Here is a 19,294-nt window from a genome sequence, read left to right on the forward strand (position 1 = left end):
TTCTTGATAAGTCTAAAATATTGTATAGACAGTATTTTTTAACAGCATTCTTATTAATCAAATTTGAACAAGAATGGATTAATGTTAAAATGTTTCACTCTGAATTTCTTATATAATGCAAGGAATTTTTCTATAAGGTGTACACGTATTCAATATGACAATTTTTATAAAATTATAATATTTTACATATTAATTTTAATATATTTTAAATTTTATTTATTTATTTGAGAAGTAGCGTTAGAGAGAGAGAGGGAGAGACAGAGAACGGTCTTCCACCTGCTGGTTTACTCCCTAAATGGCTGCAATGACAAGAGCTGAGTCAATCCAAAGCTAAGATCCAGGAGCTTTTTCAAGGTCTCCCATGTGGATGTAGGAGCCCAAGCATTTGCACCATCTTCTACTGCTTTCCCAGGCCATAAGCAGAGAGATGGATTGGAAGAGGAGCAGCTGGGGCACAAGTCAATGCCTGTATGGGATACCAGCACTACAGGGGGAGGTTTAGGCTACTAAGCCACAGCACCAGCCCTTAGGTATTAATTTTGCATATGAATAATGTTAACCACAAATAAAACATAACCAGTATTCTTTCCCTATAGATGAAAAATTGTCTCATTATTTTTAAAAGACACCACCAATTACCATAGATTAGTTTTACTATAAAAAAATTTGAACAAATTATTTCACATGGAGAACAGTGCTAGTGTTTTAACTTTAAAACAGTACAATAATTGGCAAAAATGCTATTTACTGTATTTCATAGCAAATTTAAATGAAATTGCATGCCATTTATAAAGGAGCAAGTGACACAACACAACAACACAACACAACAACAAAAGCCAGCCTCCTCATACAGAAATGTTTAGCAGTAAGGTATATTCATTTTTCAAGGAATGATGAGTTAATAGCACATTTACAAAATACCATATCAGCGACATCCATGAAGTGAAAAATAAGAAATAAAGTCTCAATACCTACAGTCATAAACACACATTGTCCAATGCTTGGTCAAAACTCAGTTTTCCTTTAGTTTATTTAAGATGAACCCCCAGATTAGGGTGCCCTAACAACAAAGTCAAAGTTAATTAGTCTTAACTAACAGACAAGTAGTAAACTTCTTAAGGTCAGCTCCACCCTCAAGAAAGTGGACATTAGGGAGAGATTTTAAAGCAACGTCTGTTTTTATAGGCAGTGCAGGGAAAGGCTAAGCCAATAAAATGTAATGGCCCCATTCTATATTTTAATAGCAACCTCCAAAGGACAGAACACTTCCCTGTGATTTGACGGCAAAGTCTTGTGCCAGGTTAAAAATGACACGTGAGCAAAGAAAATTACTATCATTTTACTTTCATCCTGAGCACTGAATGTAACCACTGAATAGCAATCAAACACATACCAATCATTGGCTTTTTTAGGCCAGCATCACTCATGCCTTGGGCCACATACAGACCTCAGAGGCTACCTTGAGGCTCCCTTGGTTTACCCAGTTAATAAGTCATACAAACTGCACATAGGTCTGTGTTTGGGAGGGAGTAAGAATCATCAGCCTAAGAATCTTGGGATGCTGTTGGGAAATGTTAGGCGTGAGCAGCTGTAGTCAATTATGGCTTCATTTTCTCTCCAGTCGTCTTTGGTTGCGTGCCATAACTGCACAGGGCATTGAGGTTTATGGCTCTAAAATAGCCTTGTCATTTTGTGAAGCCTAACAGAGCAAAGAAGTTTGATAAATGGTTAAAAAAAATGTTCCTTAGAAATCTGCTTCAATCAGATTAGGTTTCTGCTGTTTGTTTTCAGAATTCCAGTAGCCATCCAGCATCTAGAAGGTAAACATCCATGGCACCAAATAGATGAGTAAAATAAAAGCTGAAAAAATTCATGCCTATATTTATTTACAAGGTATCCATGCTTCCTGCCACTTTAAATTAATTTTAAAAATAGAGTGTTTAGTTTGTTCTGAGAAAGAGCATGTACATACAACACTAGGATAAAGATGTTCTAAACTGGCAAAAGAAGTTATGGGTTCCAACTCTCCAAGTTCAAAGTTTTTATTGCAATCCCAGAAAAAGACACTAGTGATTGTTTTACTGCCATATTTTTCATTTATGTCATCACTTAATATATGGGAAAAAGTTATGAAATATGGGGCAGTTTATTTATTCCAGCCTGAGCGGGCCGATTAGCTCCCACATTGTTGAATAGATGCAGTGGGAAGGAAAGATGGCGATGTCTATTTGAAAACAGATATAGTTACATCCATTGAATTATTTAATTTGCTTTTAAGTGTACTCTTATAAACAAATCTCAATTTATTGAAAAAGAAATCATATAAAATTCTGGAAGCTGAGGGCTTGGAGAAATTCTAATTCACCATAGACTGCAGAAGCAACAGGGCATTTTCCCACTAGTGTTCAATGTAATTGCAACAGTGATGGGATTCAGACTCTCCTCCATGTGAAATTTGTCTTCCATCCAATCAGCACAAACAACTAATGCACTGCAAGGTATATTATATTCCATCCACTTCCCAATAAAGCCAGTGGTGTCCAATCAGACACCTATTGTTAACAGAGAATCTGAAATTGATACAATCATCACATTGATCCAAAGTTGTCAATCATCTTACATCTTTACTTCTTTCTCTTCTCTCAGAATCTATAAAATTCCAATGGATATCATCATATTTATTGTAAATTTTAGATAGTAATTGTTGAAATGATAGCATTTTCCAAATTATTTGAAAATACATATTTTTAAAAAACCTTCCAAATATGTCTACTTGGTACTTAATATATTGGACAAGTATGATATATTCTTTCCTGAGAAATGGCTTTACCTTAATTGGATCTAAATTTTATGTATTCTATTTTAAAGTACTATATAAAGGCTACATTGTGTATAAAATTTTGAGACTTATGAAGAGTTTTTGAAGTTAAATTTTATTTCAGCTATATTTCTTTGTATATACATGTATACAGAGCTAAAAGCTATTAGATATGCTCTTTCTATAAGAATTTAGTCATTTTATTTAGACTTTTAAATTTAATAGATTGTAAGCTTCTTAAAGGCAGGGACCTGAATTGTATGCTTCTTGTACCTTTAAACCCAACTATTCCAGATATATTGATATAATGCTACATAATGAATGAACATAACTTCATGATAAGTTAACATTTCTTTTCTTGCCACAGGTTTCTGAAGATGTCTGAGTTTATTATCCATGATATGTATGTTTAAATTTTTCACAGTTCAGTGTTGCCAGTTCCGTGACAGTCAGATGATATCAGGGCACTAGTTCAGGTAAATTAATAGATTATACATAAAAGACCCCTGGTCCCAATATACTCATAGAAGCATAAATACTCCTCTGAATTTCCTTTGGTGGTGTGGATGAATCATGACTTCCATTCACCTTGCAGCTCTATCTTATTAATTATTTTATGACATTTTTAGTCTAATAAGCTTGGCAGTTCACGGTAGGTTGGTTATAAGACAATACTTCACTGGAATCCCTCTTTTGCCAAGCCAAAATAACATACAGTAATCTAGGAAATCACACATAAATAACTGTAACATAGTTCCAAATGATATCGTTCATTGGGTAGATTAAGTTCACAATGATACTAAGATTGATGTGAACATTTAAAAATATCTTGTGCTGAACTTTAAACACAAAAGCACAAACATGAATGCAGGTCAAGTGTGTGAAATCATATATTGAAATCATTATAGTTTATTTATACTATTCTTATTGAGAACAAAATGAATGAAATTTCTACCAGCCTCAATTGGTGACTCAGTGCAGTCAATATTTTGAGGAGTATATAAGCCTGTTTATAACAAATAATTCGTTAAAATGAAATGAGTAAACCAATATTACACACACACACACACATACATATATATATATATATATATATATATATATATATATATTACACACATACACACACACACAAATGTGTTTTTAGTATACTCATATCATGGTCACAAATAGAAAGATAATTACCATTTCTAAGATTCTGAGTTCCCCACCCTCAACTCCAGTTGCTGTTTATTACAAAAATTGTTGCTAAGAATATAGACACACACATGCACACACACAGGGCAATGGCATAGAGAGCAGATGCCACCCATAGGATAAATGATGTCATTGCCATTTAAGCTATTAGAGAATAAACAGTGACAAAATTAGGTCATTACTGACCAGGGCCATGCACTTGTGACAAAATTGTTTCCCAAAGAGAAGAACTGTGACACCTGTTTACAGAGTTACTATTAATATTCATATATCCATCCAGAAAATCATATGGAAGCAGATGGGTGAAATTTGAAACCAATTAGAGAGTAATTTCTTAATTGCTTTAAATAAAATACTCCTACAGTTGGTAGAGAAGTAATTATATGTATGCTGTATCCATTATTATTTTTCAGTGTCACAGTTTTGATAATTAAGAAAACTGATATATAAGCTAGTCATCACAATATCAGTAACTGGTAAAAATACTCCACTTTCAAATTTTCAATGGTAATTGTGGAGAATCGAAGTATTTTCAGAAATTTCAACTTAAGCAAGTGATATTCTTCTAATTTGTCATGGTTTTTATGTGCCAATGGATAAAACCTACAAATTGAACCATATATATTAAGAAATTTGTATTTTTTTAACTTGAATGTTCTGGATCATGCCCATAGTCTGTGTTATATCATCTTTGGTTAGTGGCAAAACAACATCATCATATAATATGGTGGGTAATTAATAATGATATAATCATATAATGAATTTGCTGAATTGAACATTTGTCATCTTTTCTTACTGTTCACACTTTAAAAGTTTTTGAATATAAAATTATTTTAATTTTAAGACATTAATTTCCTAAAATTGCCCCAAAGATCCAATTATCATATTTCTTGTTCCTCCTCCTTTTTCTCTCCCCTCTGCCTCTCTCTTTCTCTGCCTTTCAAATATATAAAATTAATAAGGGTTTGGGATATTTGAGAAATATCTAATTTGAAAGTTGTTTAAGCATTTAGATTTTTTTTTTTTTTTTGGACAGGCAGAGTGGACGGTGAGAGAGAGAGACAGAGAGAAAGGTCTTCTTTTGCCATTGGTTCACCCCACAATGGCCGCTGCGGCCGGCGCACTGCAGCCGGCTCACCGCGCTGATCCGAAGCCAGGAGCCAGGTGCTTCTCCAGGTCTCCCATGTGGGTGCAGGGCCCAATGACTTGGGCCATAAATACAGCCTGAAATACAAATTTCAGAATTAACAAGAACAACTAATATCTAAATTCTTGTGCATGGCCTTGATCATCTATGGGGATAATGAAATTAAGGAGAAAAGAGTAACAATTATTAAATCCTTAGCGCTGATATCTGCAGGCAAGGAAGGTAAGCCAGACAAACAGTCCACAAATGAAGAAACAATATGGGAGGAGGAAAACCAGAAACACACAGCCTCACAAAAGATAAGGGCTGCAAATGTTCCTGAAAGAAGAGAAGGACCAATGCTGCAGAATATGGCTGAATAACCAAAAAGACTGTGAATTAAAACAGTTCCTTAAAGATTTGTAGTCTGGAGGTCATCTATAGGGTTATTTAAAAGGTCAGTTCAGATAGAATGATAGTGTTAAAAACTGAATTTGAGGAGCAGGCATTTGGTGCAGTGGTTGAAATGCCTGACTGGGATATTTGCATTCCATAGCAGTGTGCCTGGATTTGAATCATACTCTACTTCCAATTCCAGCTTCCTGGTAATGCATTCCCTGGGATGCAGAAGAGGTAGCTTGTCATTTACGTGGGAGACTTGCACTCAGTTCTGAAAACCTGGCTATAACTTGACCCAGCCCTGTTTGTTGTGTACTTTTGAGGTTTGAACCAACAGAGAGAAGATCTCTCCCTATCCAACTCATACCTCTCTCTTTCTCTCTCTCTCTCTTCTTTATTTCTTAAAAGATTTTATTTATTTACTTGAAAGGCAAAGTTACAGTGAGGCAGAGGCAGAGACAGAGACAGAGAGAGAGGTCTTCCATTCACTGCTCTGCTTCCCAAATGGCAGCAATGGCCAGAGATGCACCAATCTGAAGCCAGGAGCTGGCAGCTTCTTCCAGGTCTCCCACATGTGGACAGGGGACCAAGAACTTGGGCCATCCTCCACTGCTTTCTGAGGCCTTAGCAGAGAACGAGATTGGAAGTGGAGCCGCAGAGACTGGAACCGGCACCCATATGGAATGCCAGCACTGCAGGCGGTGGCTTAGCCCACTTACACCACAGTGCTGGCCCCTCTCATCTTTCAAATAAAAAGAAATTAATTATTTTGTAAAAAATTTGAGTAGTTTCAAAAGTAAGCATGTAGTAAGATAGTGAGTAGACCACTCAAGAAAATTGATAAGGGAGAAAAAGTTATAAAGGGCAGAATTTAAAAGATGTGATGAGTCAAAATTTTTAAGAGAGAAGAGATCATTGAAAACTTATGGAGTCAATAAAATCAGAGATATCTGATGTGCCATAGGAGAGAAGCCTTGTGAGCATCATGAAGGGAATAGAGAGAACTTATAATACAAATGCACTATATAATTATAATTGAAATTATGTGGCACAGACTAAAATATTGTTTTTCTTGAAATATATCTTATTACATAAAGGAATTTAAAATATACTAGAAGAAAAAATAATAAATGCCAATGAGAAAATCCATATAATGTATGTTTTAAAAAGAATAATTTAGGGCCCACTATGTGCTCTAGGCAATGTCATAGTTGAGAATACAGTAGAAAACCAAACTGAAGACATCCTCATGTAATATACTTTATTAGACAGAGATGAGCTGCACATAAGATTCATAAATAGAAGCACAGGAGTTATGCAATGGAGAACAACAATGCAGGGACAAAGAATGATGAGAAGTGTTGGAGAAGATGATGTTGTAAATAAAAGACAAAAGAAAGCCTTTACAAAGATGATACTTGAGAAATATCTTAGAAGTGAGAAAGGAGCCAAAATAATATTTGAAAATGGCAGACCCTGATATGCAATCCTGTCTGTAGTATTTGAAGAATACAGAGGATCGGTTTAGCTAGTTTGAGTAAGGGGAGAATGTTCCAGAAAAGATATGAGGGAAGGAAAGTGAGTGGGCAACTGGGGCCGGCGCTGTGGAGAAATGGGTAAAGCTGGCGCCTGCAATGCTGGCATCCCATATGGGTGCTGGTTCGAGTCCCGGCTGCTCCACTATGATCCAGCCCTCTGCTATGGCCTGGGAAATCAGTAGATGATGGCCCAAGTCATGGGCCCAGGCAACCACGTGGGAGACTCAGAAGAAGCTCCTAGTTCCTGGCTTGGGATCGGCAGAGCTACAGCCATTGTGGCTAGCTGGGGAGTGAACCAGCAGAAGAAAGATCTCTCTCCTTCCTCTCTCTCTCTCTCTTTCTCTCTGCCTCTCCTTCTCTCTGTGTAACTCTGACTTTCAAATAAATTAATAAATCTTAAAAAAAAAGAAAGTGAGTGGGCAAAAGATTGAACAATGGATTTAGCAGTAATTTCATCAATGATAAATTATAGAAAATTGAGGACTGTTTTATATCATTATAAGAATGTTGATGTTTACTCTGAAACACTGAAGGCCTTCCCAAAATGTGAGCATGGGAGCATTAGATCTTCTCCAGAGGACAACAGAAGCAACAGAAGATAAATGAGGAGGTTCTTGTAATCATTCAGACATGGCATGCCATTTTGGGGACAAGGATGGCTGTAGGGTTACGTTGTAAAAGCAGTCAGATTCTGGTACATCTAGTCTCCTCAGTTTGCTGAATGATTTCATGTGAAGGACTGTGGTGGTAAAGGAGAATCCGAGAGTTGGAGGCCAGAGAATGTCAGAAGTGGCTTGATAGATTGTGATTAAATCCAGTTTCTGGTGCCACAGTCAGCATTTGCAATTCTAGATCTGGCACTAGCATGGTCTTGGGAAATTTATTTGTCTCTTATGTACCTCTTCTTCATCTGTAAAACTGAGGTGTTATCATACCTTTCACATGGAGCTGCTATGAAGTTTAAGCTGGTTACTATGCTCAAAATATTTGAAACAGGATGTGGCACAAAGTAGTAACTGGGGGAGATCAAAGAAATATTTGAGGGGATGATTGTAAGGCAAATTCTGGGTTCTTTACGTTTGAGTTGCTATTAGATATAAATTTTCAAGGAGAGGCATATTATGAAAAATGAATGAATTTTAATTTTTTCACACAAAGAAGCTTGTTTAGATTCCATTTTTCCATGAATTTCCTTTGTATACATAGAGATGTTTTGAAGGTATTTAGATACACATGTATATAGATTTCAAACCAAGGAGAATATATTTTTGATCCAGTCTGTAAGCATCAGTTTATGGATGGTAATTAAAAGTGGGTATAAAGAAAGGAAGCAAGGATGGTAGACTGAGCGTTGAGTGTATCTTAATATTTAGAGGACTGGAAATTTTGAGAGAATGGCAAGAGAGCCCATGAGGGCACAAAAATAGATGCAGGATTATGTGATGTGTGGCAACCACTTGAATTAAATGCTATCCAAGGACCAAATAAATTGAGGACCAAAAACTGATCACTGGATTTAGCAGTGATTTCATCATTGGCGAGCTAAATAAAAGCTGCTGAAATGTTGTGGCAGGAACACGACTGTTGTAGGATTAAGAGAGAGAGAATAGGCGCAGAGAAGTTGAAGGTGGTGAATGTAGGCCTTTACAATAGAAGATCTGTCTTAAAGAGAAAGAATAGTCAGTAACTCATGAAAGAAGCAGGTTCATGACACGGCTTTTTGTTTACTGGCTTCTTTGTTTTAGTAAGAGACCAAAAGAACTGCAAGTTAGTAGGTTTATTGGAAAATTTTTCAGTAAAAATTGGAAAATTATGATGCAAGAGAGAGGAGTATTTATAAAGCAAAGTTCTGAAGCCGTCAGGGACAAGTTTGGCTCTTGATAAACTCGTGGATCATTCATCTTTGATGATAAGAAAAAAGGAACAGAAGATGCAGGAGAGGGGGTGGGTAGTAGCAAAAGTTTAGAGAAATCGGCATGTAACTGATTCAACTATTTAAGTGAATGGAGAAACAAGATAAGAGGTTGAGCAAGAAGACAGAGATAAAAGTATTGGAGGTTTGAAGAAGGAAGAATATGTGGAAATAATCTTATGCCAGTAAAGGGAGAGGCCTAGAATTCTACAGGTAATTGCAAACCAGCAATATGGATGAAGTTGTCTGATGACATAAACTTTAGCTCAAATGTTTTTGAGGAGAGAGGAGAAAGAGGAACCATGATCTGAAAGGGCATCTATATCATTTTAGATGTTTGGGAAAAAAGCAACCACTACTTGACAGGATTTCAAGTCAAGCACCGTTTTCAAATGAAAGCCACATTTCCTTTTAAGCAAAATGGTAAAAGGACTTTCATTTAAAAAAAAAAAAAAAAAGCTAAATGGTGATGTGATGAACAGTTTGGCAATTTTGGCTATTCAAAAATAGTTAGATATCTACTTTTATTACATAGAAAAATAAATTCCACAGAAATAAAATAATTAAATTAAACAGTTACAAAATATCTAGCTATGTGTTCATATTAAAGTAATTTTTAATAGATATGAAATTTTTCCAGCACAAAAGAAACAGAAATAACCACAAGTAATAATATGACTACCAAATTCTTGGAACTAATATTTATCACAGATATGACAATGGCTTAATAGTCATAATATATAGAGTTAGCAAGAAAAAAAAAAGCACTTACATATTTTACCAGAAATCCAAATACATTTCCAAAAATAATTAATTTTAACATAATTAGAATATGTTTGTTAAAGAGTTTAGTGGATGCAAGTATTAATATGCTACTTATCTACTGAGTAACCTTGGGCAACATTTCTAACTGTTCCAAGCTCTAATTACTTCATTGCAAATGAAAGAAAATAATACTATACTACTTACCTAAAATGTTTGTGTTCAAATAAGATAAGTGCACAGTACTTGGCTCAAAGAAAGAAGTCATTTGCTAGTATTAACTTTGTTCTTACGATAGTAGTTCTTGATTTTAGTATCATTACTATTGCCAGTAGAAGTACTACCATTTGGGCCGGCACCGTGGCTCACTTGGTTAGTCCTCCGCCTGCAGCGCCAGCATCCCATGTGGGCACCGGGTTCAAGTCCCAGTTGCTCCTCTTCCAATCCAGTTCTCGGCTGTGGCCTGGAAGGGCAGTGGAGGATGGCCCAAGTGCTTGGGCCCTGCACCCGCATGGGAGACCAGGAGGAAGCACTTGGCTCCTAGCTTCGGATCAGCGTAGCTCTGACCATAGCAGCCATTTGGGGAGTGAACCAAAGGAAGGAAGACTTTTCTGTCTCTCTCTCACTCACTCACTCACTGTCTAACTCTGTCAAATAAAAAAAAAAAAAGTACTGACATTAAATATCTAAGTTTTGGGGCCCGCACTTGCGTAATGACTTAAGCTACCATTTCATCCTCTATGGGCTCCAGTTTGTGTTCTAGCTGCTCTGCTTCTGATCCAGCTCCCTACAGATGGCCTGGGAAAAGCAGCAGAAGATGGTTCAAGTGCTTGATGCCCTGCAACCACGTGGGAGACTGTGATGTAGCTCCTGACTCCTAACTTCAGCCTGGCCCAGCCCTGGCCTTTGAAACAATTTGAGGAGTGAACCAGCAGATGAAAGATCCCTCTCTCTCTCTCTCTCTCTCACTCTATTCATCCCTTCATCCTCTCTGACTTTGTGGCTCTGACTTTCAAACAAGTAAATAAATATTTTTTTAAAAAATCTGTTTCTTTTCTATTGTCTTTATAAAATACTTTAAAATTACAGGCATCCAGAGGTTTTGTTAATTGAATAAATTGATGTTCCATTGACTGTCACATATGTTACATTGAACACTATCATTAACACACTATATTCATTTCTTACAGAAATTGATGACCCCTAATCAAAATACTGTAATGATTGTGGCCAAAGTGCCTCACAATGAGTGCCTCTGATAGGTTCAGTCCCAACCTCATAGCATAAACCATACAAAGTTGAAAGAGTGGGACGATTGCATTAACCATACAATGGTATTCAGTATAAGAAATCAGTCAGAAATCTCGTATCTTACATGTGTATCATTTAAATATCCCTCAGAAAATGCCAACACAGGAATATTTACAAATTGGACAAGACTGAGGGAGAAAATGAGAGACTCTCAGGATGGCACCAGGAAGAAACTGTCCTTTCTCTCAGGATTGAGGGCACAGGAGAAGAAAGAGCTATTCCCAGGATTTGGAGAGTGCAGAGTCACCGACATGTTCCACGTGACAGGAGCTGTGATTCGGCACAGATAAGGCAAGAGTCACATTGTTGAGCTGGGAGGTAGTAGGGAAGAAATACCACAACATATTTCTCTTCCTGCCCCTCATTTTTGCCAGTATTTCCCAGGAGCTGAATCAAAATAGAAGTCAAGCACCGCCGTTAGTCTCCTAGAACAAAGACCAAGACTGCTAAGGGCAGAGAGTGGACCTGGATGTAAGTATGTGTACAGACCGGGTGAGGGTTTGCAATGAAACATATCAGGCACACGGTGCCTAAAATATTCTTGACTTCTACTACAGTTTTCAATTTTCCTCATACATTTTATCCTTACAACTCTGCTCAGGGCATGATGCATTTTGTTTGGAACTATGAATGGTGAATGGAGATGTCAGTACATGGTGACATTGGCTACATGAAGTGGGACTAATAAAAAGTTCACATTTGCTTCAAATTTGAAGAGATTGAAATTGTGTTGACCTTGTTTTTCAGGCTCTTGAATTATAATATTGAATCTAGTCATGGTCAGTGATAATGTATTCCTGTTTGACATGGAAAATCCTTCCTGTCAGTCATATCACTTCTGTGTCTAATCTCCTTGAAGGCATCAAAAGTGTTAGTATTCACAGAAGGCAAACATCAGACTGAATAACCTTTATACTAAGAGTCTTCACAAATTATGGGAGAAAATGATTTGCCTCTAATTTCCCAGGGAAGATAGTAAAAAGACTGGACATAGAATCAAGTAGTCACACCTGCATTTTAATCTCTTAGAATATCTGTAGGCATATCAGGCAAGAGGATAAAGGTTCTGGGCCTGTCTGAATGAAAGAGAAAGAGATAGAGGGAGAGAGAGAGAGAGAGAGAGAGAGAGAGAGAGAGAGAGTAGAGAGAGGGGGAGATGTGTTTTTAAGTGTTTTCTGTATTTTATATTCTTGACTAAAGTGGGTAATAACTGTACAATCCACATACCACTGTCTAATATATGTTTAATTAATGCCACATAAAAGGCTTGCTGTGGTTTTTTATGCAAATAGGAACATAAGTATATCTGTAGGTTTTCTTTTCTTTCCTACCTCTCTTTTGGAGTTTTGGTCTCCTGAGGTACAAAACTGAGCAACAAAATTACCTTAAAGAGGGTTTATGAATCACAAAGGAGAATTCTTTATGTACCTTGTTTCCATATGAAAGTGGCAACATTTGTGCATAAATGGCTTGCATCATTTTTTTATGAATTGGGCCTTAAGTGCTCATGATTGTCCTTGGTATTCAGTTTTTAGTCATTAAGTAGCGTTGAAACAACAGGAGGAGAAAAAAGGAAACATTTTGTACCTGTGGTACACACTTGGACAACACAGCTTTAGGAAAATAGCTACACTCTTATTCTTTTATATGTATAAATTATGCAGGGACAAAGACAAGTGTGAATTGATGAAAAGGCAAATAATATATTTCTGAGACATTAATAGTCCAAGCCATACTCAGGAAAAAAATGCATTGATTTTCTTATTTGATTCATGTGACTCTCATTTTTTGCCAATCTATATGGCTCAATTGACAGAATTAGGTTGCTCTGGATGAAGAAAGGAATAATTCTCTTCCTAACTGTAGTGTAATATGTCACCTCTCTTACCATATTACCTAATAATCATCCTCAAGGACTAGGGAAGAGGGGGCATGATAGACAGCGTTTTTTAAGGTTGGTTTTTAGTGTATCATGATTTTCTATAACAAACAAAGGTGAAAATTTTGAGATAAGAGGATATTTTTAGGACATTTAAAATATACGTGTGTGTGTGTGTGTGTGTGTGTGTGAGAGAGAGAGAGAGAGAGAGAGAGAAAGTAATGTTGAGATTGCTTCTGCCTCTGTTATAGGTGGAATTGCATGATCCCTCCAAAATTAATATGTTGAAGTTGCAACCCTTGGTACCTGAGTATGTAACTATAGTTGGATATAAGTCTTTTAAAGAGGTAAGAAGTGGGTAACATAATGTCATTGGGGAGGACCCTAATCTAGTACAACTGCCGAACTCTCAAGAGGATATGACGACACAGAAATGTACAAAACAAGATAATTTGATGATGCAGGGGAAAGATGGCTGTCTGAAAGCCGGAGAGAGGCTCAAAAGAAATTCACCCAACTGATACTCTGATCTCAGACTTCTAAGATGCAGAATTGTGTAAGCCACCCAGTATGTGCACTTGCTAGCACATCCTAACAAACTAGTAGTCCTCTTTTCTAGGTTGTGAGGACACTGCAAATGCTGAGCCACTGAGGTTAACAGAGGGGACTGAGTTTTTGGACGTGGAACATTTTTCCATTGGCATCTATTGAATGATGAACCCAGTTCTTTCGAATACTTCCTGGACCTCCATCTTGAATAGTACAGATTCATAAAATACCTTGTTGCTTTTCAAAACCGTTAATCAAATATTATATTTAGCTATTATTTATCATTTAAATATAATCTTCTATTTATTATGCATGATAGGCTTTATGTTTATTTTTGTGTGGTAAAGCACATGTGCAAAAATGTATCAGAGGCCAGTTAAAGTAGTGGTCTCCACATTTGGCATGATCCTCTTAGACCCAGCCCCCTGCTAATGGCCACAAATGTATTTCAATAAATGTCTTAGTCTAAACAGACTGCCTAAGAGCCTGCACTGAACCACTTGCCATAGTCTGAAGGACTAAAAATTTCATGTATCATAAGTATTCAATAGCTACTTGAAGAACTAATGAATATCAACAAATGCTTTCTCCAACAAGAAACTCCCAAATAAGCAAAACGCAAAACATACTTACAAATATGACATTAAATGAATGCTAAAGAATTATCCCATGTCCTGGAGAAGATGACTTCTGCTTTGCTTTCAAGGTGATCTAACTTGGCTTTTGAATGCTTTCTCTACTCATGTTACCTTCTTGACTTTATTGTCTCCCTGTATTGTTATTACTAAAAATATGCATAATTGGAGTGAGCATTTGACCTAGTGGTTAAGCTACCAATATGACACCCACATTCAACCTCAAAGTAGCTAGGTTCCATGTGTGCTTCCATTCCTGACTCCAGCTCCCTGCTAATATTAGACTCTGAGAGTCATTGGTGATGGTTTGAGTGACTGGGTTCTTGCTACCCATGTGAGACACCTGGATTGAGATCTTAGTTCCCATTTTGGTAGTAGCTTGACAGATGTTGTGGGCATTTGGGGAATGAACCAGCAGATCAGACCTCCACCTCTGCCACTCAAGTAAATTAATGAAAATTAAAAGAAAAAAAAGTATGCACAACCAACTTTGTATTACAGTATTTCAAATTCCTGATATCATTTAAAAATATTTGTAAGCTATTTAAAAGAGAGTAGTAGGTGTTGAAAAACTAATGTCTTGCTCTCTCATTTGCAAATAAAACAAGATTCCTGGAGTCCTGTCATATCACTCAGGGAGCAACACACCAGTAGTTGCATTTGAAATTTCATGGCATGTTCATAGAAAGGTCTTTACGTTCAAACTACGACAATACAGCTGTCACAGGGGAGGCAGCTGTTGTGTACACACCACACCACTGGAATAGTTTTATGTATCACAATCTAGTTCCCTATAAATTGTTTGCTAAAGTATGCCAAGTTGAAAAACCAAGGTAAAGAGAAGGAAAATACAAATATCAGGGCAAATAAATAATGAAAATTAGCTACTACATTTTAATAAAAGTATACTTAAACTGAATAGGAATGATCAGGAAGGGTGGATTTTCACCAGAATTTTTGGAAATTCAATGGATGAGAAATGAAGCAAAAAAATGGAGCACAGAGAATATCTTGGATGCAGCGAAAATGTTTTGCCTGAAGATGTTAGTGACTATTCCATGATACAGGTGTGCGTGTTCTAGATAACAGAGCACACATAGGACATGTCTCAGTTTTGGTGTTATACTGTGAAATCATTCAGAAAGCTGCGATCAGATAGCAATGCTTCAGTTCTCGTTAATGATTACCATGGTGTCCTCATTTTCATTATCTTGGTTACATACGCACAACCTGGTTTTGCTGCATACTAAATTAAACACTAATCCCTCACACTAAATTTTCACTTTCAAATATAAAAAGGGACTTGAGAGTAGTAATAATAGTAATAATTACAAGGAAAATAAAAGAGACAATGGCTTATTTCGCAGAGAGCTTACTGTGAGAGAGATGATATGCCAACTTTTCTGCATGCATTATCTCCTTTAATTTTATAAGCTTTATGTTTTACATAATGATCATTATTAAGGGACAGACAAGAAAATTCCTAGTCATGCTGCTAATTAAAAAGAGAAACGAGGACAGCGTTGTGGCATAGTGGTTAAAGCTGCTGGCTCGTGTCATGGCTGCTCTACTCCAATCCAGCTCCATGCTAGTGGCCTGGGAAAAGCAGCACAAGATGGTTCACATGGGAGATCTGGATGATGCTCTTGACTCCTGACTCCTGGCTTTGACCTGGCCCAGATCTGGCCATTGCAGCCATCTGGGAAGTGAACCAGCAGATGGAAGCTCTCCTCTGTCTTTCCCTCTCTCTAACTCTGACTTTCAAATAAACAAATAAACCTTCTAACAAAGAGAGAAAGTACCATAATTTGAACTAGATTCTTAATTCCAAATAAGATACATTGTCTTATTTTGCAGCACATGACAAAGGAAAAGGTTTGAGGAATAAAAGTTGATGGCAAAGCGTTAACATAAAATTAGCATAGTAAATTACTCATAACTTTAGTAACAATACCAGTTAATTAATCCAAATTCTCTGTGTAATTAGTTGATGAAGATTGAGGGCCTATACTGAATTTTTCAAACCTATGTTGCTATCAAACTCAGTTTCACTTTGTTCTTTCTAGTTGACAACAAATAGATCTGCTAGACTTCAAACAGCAATTGTTTTAGGAGGAGACTTTTTGTAGATAATTTTAATTGATAGGATTTCTATTAAAATGTCAATTAACCTGAGTTTCATCCTTTATTATTTAAAATAGGTACTGAATAATTTTGTTGCAGATTAAAACTGCAGACTTCAGTGAGGTAAACTGCTTATGGAGTTTCTGCTTAATTAGTTCAGTCACTGGCTGTCATTCCTATTTAGATAACCAAATTTCCTAGCTTTGTAAAATATAACATTTAGTATGAACTTAAAACTGACAATTATTAGTTAATCTCCCATGGCTATATTTGTGGATTCACTCATGAAAGCTTAGCTTTCTAAACATTCATGTCTCTCTCATTTTAACTTCAGTATATATTGCATTATTATTTTTATTTTCAATTTATGGTGTACTCAAAGTAATGTTTTTGAAATATATTTTTAAATTAGATATAATTAGAAGTGAGTAATTGGGTGTGTTATTTTGATCTTTGTCATACATTCAAAAAATCATATACATTTCTTACATATTTTCAAGAAACCCCATGAAATATTCACAGTTTGCTTGTTAAACAGAGATTTTCATCTGATTCCTGTTCAACATGTGCTCCCAGCTTCCATCATTCCTTCTCTATTTCGATCATATTCTGGTCTAAAATGCAGAAAAGCTGCATTAGGTTGAAAGCAATGCATGTCAGAAAATGCAGACATTCCTCTCCCATATTTTTGGATATTTGGATATTATCATCGGCACAGAGATTACTTTTAAAATTTTAAGACAGTTTTTTCCATATGAAATCATAAAGTGTTTAAGGGTGATGTCTTGACTCTTATGACACAATTGAGACTTCCAAGGAACCAGTTACTTTTTTTTCCTTCAGCTATCATTTGGTCTTTTTTGTTTTTGTTTTTGTTTTTTGACAGGCAGAGTGGACAGTGAGAGAGAGAGACAGAGAGAAAGGTCTTCCTTTTGCAGTTGGTTCACCCTCCAATGGCCACGCCGTGGCCAGCGTGCTGCGGTGGGTGCATCGCGCCGATCCGAAGCCAGGAGCCAGGTGCTTCTCCTGGTCTCCCATGCAGGTGCAGGGCCCCATCCTCCACTGCACTCCCGGGCCACAGCAGAGAGCTGGCCTAGAAGAGGGGCAACCGGGACAGAACCCAGCGCCCCAACCGGGACTAGAACCCGGTATGCCGGTGCCGCAAGGCGGAGGATTAGCCTACTGGGCCACGGTGCCGGCCTCATTTGATCTTGTGATCTTGAACAATTCCTATTCACCCTAAATTTATAAAGTTGACCATTTAATTATCTAAGTTTTACAATTTTGATTCTATGTCATATATCTATCTCCGAAAACAAAAGTATACTTATCACAGTTTTATAAATTATCACCCCTACATTTTAGAGAAATATAATTGAGGTAGACAAGCTTTGGCAAAAGTGCACCATACATAGCTTACAAATCAAACAGTGAATGATCTTATGAGTACTTTAATTTTAGATGACCTGGTGTTATCACATGTGTTAAAAGGAAAACAACAAAGTTTTCTTTCAGAGGTTATGAATGAAAGTCTCCATATAAGCAAGTTTTAAATATATCATATCTAAATATATAAATTACATATACCTATATAAGTATATAAATTATATTGTTAGAATAGCTAAACCTAATATATGATGAAAATTAGTATCAGTTGTTAAAGTAAGTATTGAAATATCCACAATGTAATATATATTATCATAAATTATAATTCTTAATTTAATTCTAAACAGAAGAGAATATTCAAGTTTACTTAGCATGGAATGTTTGTAATGAGAATAAAGAAATCAAAATTTAACTTTACTTTTTTGTATAAAGCAAAGTCTTCGACAACCTTTGCATATTGCATCTGTCCCTGACCATTTCGTACTTACCAATCAATCCTTTTATGAAACCATCTCCATTCTGCAATCACATCAAGACGGCCACTGCCTAATGCCACTCTGACAGGACTTGCGATTCAGAATGGTAGATTGTGCCCTGGAAATATATTCATCATGCTTATGCCAATCATTAGCATGAAGGAAGAACTAACATCTCTAACTTAGAAAGTAAAATGTGTGTCATAAAAATAATGCATTTATTACATATCTAGTTGTAGTTTTTCCAATATACTAAAAATGGGATTATATATAAAATTATATACTAAAAATATTACAGGAGAAAAATAAGTTATACTATCTAATTATTTTCTTGAATAATAATGCAAACAGCAAAAACGGGACATATTATAAATATAATTGAGGAAGGAAAGAATTCTGATCATTATCAATTGTTTGCCTTAGGAAAAGACTTGAAGAGCTAAAAGAAATAATGAAAAGATAGGATTTCACATACCATCTCTGTGGCAACAATTACTCTCAAAGTAGCATGTGAAACACCACCGTTTGGCACCATGAGCATTGCCTGTGGGACCCCATTCCAACATCAGCCACTTACACCTGATTTACATAAGAGAAAGAAGACTCTTCCTGGGCTTTTTTCCCCCTAGTATTGTGTTTCCAATAGATTCAATTTATTTGAACCGTAGATATTCAGTAGACCTCAGATTTTAGTGCTAATTTGAGAAGCACAAAACAGAATTACTAATAAATAAAACTATCTTATTAGGATTTGTAAGATCAAATTTCTTAAGGAGAAAAATTTTTAAAAAAACTTTTTAAATCACAATAAAATTTCATCACATTTCTGCATGAGTCTTTTTCAAAGAAATTACCTAAATTTATGAATTCTATGTGCAAAAGGCCAGACCAGTTAGAATACATGATTTACATTAAACAACTATATACTTTAAGTAGAAATATCCAAGATTCTGTTTAAAAAGATATTACTAGTTATCTGCTCTAAAATATAAACTGAATATAATCAGATCATAATACACTGGTAAAATAATTTTGGTTATGTTCTGTACTGGATGACTGTTATTAATATTCTATCATATCTAGTCTCCAAAGACCACAATAGATTAATATGCTACAAATCAATTGATCTTTTACAATTTGGAGTTTCATTTTTTTTTGTTTTAAAACTATTGCCTTTGGTAC

At 36.1% G+C, this 19,294-nt stretch overlaps 1 pseudogene; it reads left to right on the forward strand.

Annotated features, from left to right (window-relative positions):
* Positions 1–5,293: 5,293 nt before the first annotated feature.
* The window catches only part of LOC100341947 (nucleolin-like), a 184,632-nt pseudogene continuing 170,631 nt past the window's right edge, over positions 5,294–19,294 (forward strand).

Source organism: Oryctolagus cuniculus, chromosome 14 (assembly GCF_051225735.1).
Source record: "Oryctolagus cuniculus isolate XC-2025 breed Fujian yellow rabbit chromosome 14, ASM5122573v1, whole genome shotgun sequence".
In the NCBI taxonomy this organism is placed as follows: domain Eukaryota; kingdom Metazoa; phylum Chordata; class Mammalia; order Lagomorpha; family Leporidae; genus Oryctolagus; species Oryctolagus cuniculus.